This window comes from Bos mutus, chromosome 2 (genome assembly GCF_027580195.1).
Source record: "Bos mutus isolate GX-2022 chromosome 2, NWIPB_WYAK_1.1, whole genome shotgun sequence".
In the NCBI taxonomy this organism is placed as follows: Eukaryota; Metazoa; Chordata; class Mammalia; order Artiodactyla; family Bovidae; genus Bos; species Bos mutus.
The window spans coordinates 96,245,001-96,253,304 of NC_091618.1; positions in this window are offsets into that span (position 1 = coordinate 96,245,001).

Here is an 8,304-nt window from a genome sequence, read left to right on the forward strand (position 1 = left end):
TTTAAATAATTTTATTTTATAACCTTGAAAACATAAATCATAAGTGAGAATAGATAGAAGTATAAAGAAACTGGGGGGAAAAGCACCCTAGAATTAACATGAAAACACTTTTTGGGAGACAGTGTTTTCTTGTAAATCAAAGCAAGTAATTGAATATATGGCACTCCAGAAAAATGAAATATTTGAAAGCTGTGCAAAATGCAGCATATATCCTGTTATTGAAACTGCAGTAAGTCAATAAAAAAATACACATTATGCTTGAAATTATACTTTAAGAGTTTAGCATTAGATTTATGTATTATAAGAGGTTACTTTTGCATAGGGAAATATTAATCTAATTTTATGCATATTTTAGAAAGACTTCTGAGATGCTCACTTTATTTCATTCGTTTGTGTTAAAAACATAATAAATACTAAGAGCCTGTTGTTGCTGTTGGACATAAAAAATGTCATAATGATATTTGTTCATTTATCTATTTAGAGTTTTTTTTTAAGATGTTAATTATGGCTCATCCTTTGTAGCATGACAAGTAGTTTTTACTAATCCAGCAGTATGAAAATAATAATAAAAAAATCCTACTTTACCCTTACTCCACCTCCCCCCACCCTCATTATTATTGTTGTTGTTTTTTAATCATAAAACAATTCTAGGCAGCAAGAGTAGTATGTTGCTCGGGCTAAGGCTGGGCTGTTAGCTAAATTAAGCCATTGTGACTCAAAATCCTCCTTTAATAAGGTTCATGCTGTCTACAACTTCATCATTTTCTGCTGAATGATAATTACTTTATTCAATCATGTTCAAGGTTTTAGTGAAAGCTAGCATTGATTGATTAACTTCAATTACCATGCTTACATTTGCATAGATAAAAACTGCTTTTCAATTTGTGAGTGGCACGCCAGTGGAAACCCTGCGCTGATATTTGCATTTCAATGTGAACAGTGAAGAATAAAGGTGGAAGAGAGGTCTGATCAGTGCTAAGCCCTTTCTGCTTCAGTGCTTAAGCATTTTTCCATAAACACTCTTGTTATGATGTTAGTTTGTTCAAACCACTCTGAGGTAACTGATGGAGCCTCCTGTTTACAAGCTTTCCTGACAATTGAACAGTATGGATTAAGGGGAAGGGACACCCATAGAAGCTTGCAGGCCGGCCACCAAGTTAAAGAAGAATGAAATCTCTTCCTGTAGCTGTCACAGAAACTCCCAAATGCCAGCCGCGCTTTGAAGATCAACGTCGTCTGCAACCAATTGGCTCTAACCTGGTCTGACTTTACAATAGCTGGTGCTTTTATCCCTGTAGCAGTCTGCTGGTCCAGAACCAAACGTTGAGCTTTTATCTGTCTGATTTTCTGTTCAAATGCAAGGGAGGGTCCAAAGTGAAATGAACAAGTCCTTTTCATTCTTACCAAATAGGCCCATGACAAATGTTGAGTTATATAATTATTATTACTAGATTCGCTGGATGTTATCACCGCTTGTAGTTTGAGTAACCTGACTTTTAGCATGTGTAGACAAGGGGGCCTCCCTGATGGCTCAGCAGTAAAGAATCTGCCTGCAATGCAGGGGATGCAGGAGACACAGGTTCGGTCCCTGCATCTGAAAGGTCCCCGGAGGATGGCATAGCAACCCACCCCAGAATTCTTGCCTGAAAAATCCCATGGACAAAGGAGCTTGTCAACTACAGTGCATAGAGTCACAGAGAGTTGGAGACTGCTGAAGTGACTGAGCACAGCACATCAGACAAGGACTGCACCATTTTCCTTATCTTTTGGTGGTTCAGAGATACAGAGGTTTGGTATAGTTTTCCTTGCCTTCTCTGCATTCATGCATGCTTACTCAGTCACTTCGGTCATGTCTGACCCTGTGATCTGATGGACTGTAGCCTGCCAGGCTCCTCTATCCATGGGATTTCCTAGGCAAGAATACTGGAGTGGGTTGCCATGCCTTCCTCCAGAGGATCTTCCTGACTCAGAGACTGAAACCATGTCTCTTAAGTCTCCTGCATTGGCAGGTGTGTTCTTTACACACTGGGCCACCTGGGAAGCCCCATTTCTGGATATCACAGTTTAATCAGGACCATAGTATTTTTATGCCAGTCCTGTGAAGTTCATTCAGCCTTTATAAAATCACAAAAGCTTATAGCCAGAGTGCTATTTCTTAAATCAATTTGAGTGTCTCTTTTTTCCTTCTACAAGATCAGCAACTAAATGGAACATTTTCTCAATATAAACTCAATAGCTATTTCTTGTGGGTTAATATTTTGATTCTAGACAAGTCTGACACACAGCAGCACTCAATAAACCTTTTTGGTTGTGATAACTTTGAATGCTAAAACTCCTAGAAACTCCAGATTTCACTAAAAAAATAATGTCAGTCTTTAGATCTTTAGGACAAAGGAGTAATGCCACTGAAATACACCACCAGATCCAACTGTAGAGTTTACATGGACATCCAGATTTCCATTAAGTAAACTTTAAAATGCATAGGAAATTGTTTATGCAATTTACAGCTATGTACTAATGCATGTGTGGTTTCATGATGATGAACTTCAAAATAATTTGAAGGCCAAATTGCCTGTTGTTCCACAGCATATTTTCTTTGCCATATAAAAATCCTCTGGGGTTTCATGTAAATTTTAAAGAATATTTAAAGACGGGATGAAATATTATCTTTTGCCTAAATGTCACTTTCAGATCAGAAGCTGTATAATTATTTGTTTAATTAAATTAGAACACACATTACAATGTTGCACCAGTCTCCCTCCCTCAAACTTGAAGAACTGAGAGTGCCCTGCAAGCTTTATGCTTGGAGATTGGTCCTGGCCTGTAGGGGCCAATGGTCAAACCTAAACTTGAGCACCAAGCAGATAGGCACTTGTGCCTCCCCAAGTGGAGAGTCCAGAATCACTGCTGTTAATGTTGGCCCCTCATAATACCAAAGCCAAGCTCCTGAGATGTTGATTTCTGCCAAATGTGCAAATATTGCTTGCTAGCCCTGGGCTGATGTGTTAATTGGGGAAGCCGAATTGGTAATTTCTCAATAGATATGGCAATTAATAAATTTTTAAATAAAATTTCTTTATTAAAGCAGATTGCTAATCGTGGGGGAAGGGGAGAGTGGGACAAATTTGGAGAGTGGTGTTTACACACTACCATGGGTAAAACAGATAGCCAGGGGGAAGCCGCTGTATAGCACAGGCAGCTCAGCTCAGTGCTCGCTGATGACCTAGAGGGGTGAGGTGCCGGGGGAGGGAGGCTCCCGAGGGAGGGGACACATAGCTGATTCACTTTGTTGAACAGTAGAAACTAACATGACATTGTAAAGCAACTGCGCTCCAATAATAAAATAAAATAAGATAGCATAAAATAAGTTGATTAGAATGCAAAACGAATCAAGCAGATCTTAACCAAGCTATATTTGGATTGCTACCTGTGACAAATAAGGGACTCTTACTTCAACTAAAGGGTTTTTGTCCCGTTGATTGGGAAATGAGGAGAGAGATGGTCACATTACACAGAATTAAAACAAGTATATTTCACTAGGGGTAAATGAGTCATGATAAGACAAATTGGAGAGACATCTTAGATTCTTAAATATAATGGTAAAGATATGCCACCAATTCAAATAGTTTGGCCTGAAATATTACCCTCCAAAATGTATAGAACTTTCTTTGTAGTCAATTTTGTAACTGGCATGTGAAAGAAAGCTATTTTGGAAAGTTAATTTTAGCTGGGTTGGATAATTAAGTGTAGAAAAACGAAGCAGCCTTGGAAGTTAGTAAAACTGTGTTGTCAAACCAACACATGACACATGAGGATAATAGAAGGCAAAAAACTGATTCTTTTAAGATTTTAAATGGATAAAACGAAACACTAATAATTTTAAAAAGCTGAAATACTTCATCTTAGGAGATGGGAATGAACAAGTCACAGATTTTCTAAGTGTTTGTGAGTTAAACAAATGGGAATTATGAAGTGCTGAGAACATGGATTTGAAGAGATAGAGCTAAAACAATGCATAAGTGGTCTAGGATTGATTCCATAATTTTCATCTTGAAGAATAATTTGCCCCATGAAGAACTAACCATTTTTTCAAACTGGTGATCTTTTAACACAAAATTTAGAAAGCCTATGATTTTAAGTTAAGGGTACACAACACTCCAAAAAGTGAACACATCTTTCTGTCTTGTTTGGCCCATGATCTCCTTCATTTCTTCGTCTCCAGCTCATTCTTGGTGACTGCTGGGACTCAAAATCGGCTTCATGGAACACTTATAGCCTCCTGTGTGGCCCCATGACATACCCCAGAACTATCCAGAGGCGCTTCTCACTACTGAGGGCCAGAGGCATAGATCCCCATGCACACCCGCCATTTTAATTTTGGCAGCTCTTTCTGGAAATTTAGGGTTGAAGTTCATTAGAACCTTTCTCATCCTGTCCTTCTGTTCCATTGCTAAGTTCCATTTCTTATTTCTCTAGCCGTAGCCACATATCTGCTTTGTTTCTGTTTTCCTCCATTAGCATCTCTCCTTGGAAAGTTGTTCTCTTTACTGTTTAAGTAATAAGAATCAGCTATATCAGAACAGAGGCTTCCCTGGTGGCCCGATGGTAATAAATCCACCTGCTAATGCAGAAGACACAGGTTCAGTCCCTGGATTGGGAAGATCCCCTGGAGAAGAAAATGGCAACCCACTCCAGTATTCTTGCCTGGGAAATCTCATGGACAGAGGAGCCTGGCAGGCTACAGTCCATGAAAGCTGGACATGACTTAGTGACTCAATAACAACAATATTGGTACAGAGCAATTTTTCTTCTATAGTGTCACAAGTTAAAATCTCCATAAAAGCCAGATATTTCAGTTCTCTTTCAAACACTTAAAATTTTACACAACCAATTAAAGACAAATATTTTCAAGCTTCCAAGATTCTCTAATTGAAACAAATTAAAATTTAAAAATATCTGATCAACACCTATAACTTGCTTGATGTTGGATATAACACCTATAAGTGTAGATGGATATAAAACCTATAAATTGCTCAGCATACAGGTGAATCAAATAGTCACCAAAGATGAAAGTCATCCCAGAAAGGCCTCTGAGCTCGAAGTCCAGTTATGTAGAAATGAAATAAACATTCTGAACATCTGTACTTACAGATGTTTAACAAAGGAAACGATAGAGAAGTGAAACACCTCGGATTGAGCTTCAGAAATGTGTGTTTAAAATTATTCTGTTTCTTGCTCGTCACCCAAAAGAGAGCAATGTGGTCACTCAAAGTGAATTCAAGAGAAATTCAAATGGTGGGTGGCTTTAGCCAGGACTCGGGGGCAGCAGGTCTTTGCTGCCAACAAGCTCCCACCCCTGGCTCAGTGGTAAAGAATCTACCTGCCAATGCAGGAGAAATGAGCGACGTGGGTTCGATTTCTGGTTCGGGAGGATCCCCTGGAGAGGGAAATGGCAACTCACTGCAGTCCGCAGGGTCTCTAAAGAGTCAGATACCACTGAGCGACTAAATAACAACCACCTTCCACCCTCAGCCTTCAACCCCACCCCCTGGTTTTTCCTTCTGGACAGACCTGATTCTGAGAGCAGGTACAGTGGACAGATAGCTGAAAAAGTTGCTCAGAGCTAGGGAAACAGGGTTAAAATTGACAGGATAGTGGAGACTTTCTTCTTCCAAATTTAACAGCAAGAAGATACTAAATGAGAAAACGTAAGAGTCAGGCAGTCTGTTTTCTGTTTCTTATTTGGCATCACCCTTTTGTGTTCTCCACCCCAGCAGCCTCACTGTATATCCATCAAATCATGAGAATGCTGAAAAGTCAAAACTGGAGATACGTAATTGTTCCTGAAAAATCCCTGCATTCTGACATCTGTAGTGTGTAAAGGTCATTTTCTGGTTTGGTCACTTGATCCTCAGGGTCGCTGTTGTGATTCATCAGATATTTTAAACCAGTTCTTTTCCTTGGTATTTTAATGATTTTACAATAGAAAAAATATATTTTAATTTATTTACCTAGCATTACAATAATTATTTTCCTCTTATCCTTGGAAGAATATAAGCTTTTAAGAAAGAAATCCAAAAACCACAAGATAGTCAAATGAAGGAATTTTTATGGCAGTGCCAGAAAAAAATTTTTCTCCTTCTGTCCATATACCAGATCATTTTTTAAAAATGACATTCAAATGACAATCACATGGCACTGTCTTTGTGAAGTTGCTATGCACGATGGTGCTAAACTCTGTATTATAATATATGTTGCAGATGGCACCTACAGTGCATTTATGTAGAGATTTTGTCCACCCCTCCAAAAGATATATTTACTTATAATGATTCAAAACAGATGGATAGACAAATCTGTCTTCGATATTTAATACTAATATATTAATGTGTAAATGACTTATAACAATAGGTTTGTTTTCTAGAGTCTAATGCAATGGTTGCCATAAGAACACAAATTATGTGTACATTTTAATGCATCTATGCTTCATAATTATGCATGGTTGTGTGCTGTTATAATTGACATAAAATATAAAACAGGTCAAAGAGCAGCTATTAAAACTATTTTTCATTTTGCTTCTTGACAGCCTGCAACATTGGTGCCTGGTACATTTAATAGGGCCATACGTGGAAGGCACAGATAGTTAAAGAATTGCAGCCACATTAAAGGGCTCCAGAATTTGTAAACTAATTATTTCAAACATTGTTTTAAAACTGATGATTTTATTTAGAAGTTTCCTATTTTGTGACCACAGAAGTGAAATACTTTTAAGTAGAAATGAATGAAGGGATGAGGGAAGGGTATCATGTGTTTATGTGTGTGTGTGAGAGAGAGAGAGAAACAGACAGACAGACACAGAGAATAAATGAAATTTTATTTGAAAATAATATGTGTCCTGAAATCATTTTTTTTTCTGCTTAGGTAAAATGAAGTGGTAGTCTCTTGAATTCTTTTGTAATGATGTCTAAATTTCCGTTTTGTGTAGTTCTCATGCTGCCTTCTTTGTTTTTGTTTTCTAACATACTTAAGAATCCTTTGGCTAAATTCTCATCTCCTAAAGGTTACAGAGGAATAGACTTCAGATTTCTAATTGCTTAATCCACTTGCTGCCCCGTGAAGGAATTGAGCATTAATCCCCTCCCTTTAGCAGTAAGGGAGTAGGGGCAAGGTGACTTGCCCAAGGGCACCCAGCAAGCCTCCTGAGGTCTGGAATTGGAACTCTGAACACTTGCATCTCAGGCCTGTGCTCCGGCCCTGCTCCTGCTGCCTCAAGTGTCTGTAATTCTCCTGAGGGCCAAAATCATTTCATCCTCCTGCCATAAAACTCCAGGGAGCTCTGGGTGAAGGAAATAAAACCTGTATAAAATCAACCAAATGCAGTGCAAGTTTGACTTACAAAAAGTTTCTGTTATACTTTTCAAATGCAGAGATTTCTGGAACGGTGAAAGAAACACATGAAACGCACATGAAAGAATTAAAGATTCCTTACCACCACTGTGATTTGTCAACATATTGGTATAATTCTTTGTTTCAGAATTTTCATTTTAGAAAGAATTTTTTCTTGGTTTGGTTTTGTTGTTGTTTTTTTTTTTAATTTTTAAAACATGTTTATTTCGTGAATATCCCCTGGAGGAGGGCACAGCAACCCACTCCAGTCTTCATGCCTGGAGAATCCCATGGACAGAGGAGCCTGGTGGGCACACTACAGTCCATAGGGTGGAAGAGTAGGACCCGACTGAACAACTTGGAACACACATGCAGATAGTTGATTAATAATGTTGTGTTAGTTTCAGGTGAGCAGCAAAATGATGCCGCTATACATATGCATGTATCTAATCTTTTTCAAATTCCAGAAAGGTAATTCTTCAACTGTTGGGGAAAGACATTTTCCCCTCATTTATAGAACCCAAAGTCTCATGTATTTTATGTGTTTTAAGTGTGTTTCTGTAAGTATTTAGAATGATTGCGATGTTAAATAATGAAGTTGATAGGAAATTGAGGAAGACTGAAATGGAGTAACGGGTGGGAGGAAGCACAGGGGGGAAAGCAGCTCCTACAGCCTGGCTGCCACGTTCCTCCCACCCAGGCTCCTCTGGTCCTTCTCTGAGTGCTCTCACACTGACCCCTGTGCCCACCCCCTTTAGACCTGCAGCTCTTACAAGAATCTTCCTGGCACTAGGAACTGCTGGGCCCTGTGGATTTCCAAAGACCTGATGTCAGTCAGAACTTGCTATTTTTCTTATTCAATTTGCTTTAAAATGCTTTCCTTTTAAAGCATTGAGGTTTTTTCCCCCTTTGAGAGCTGGG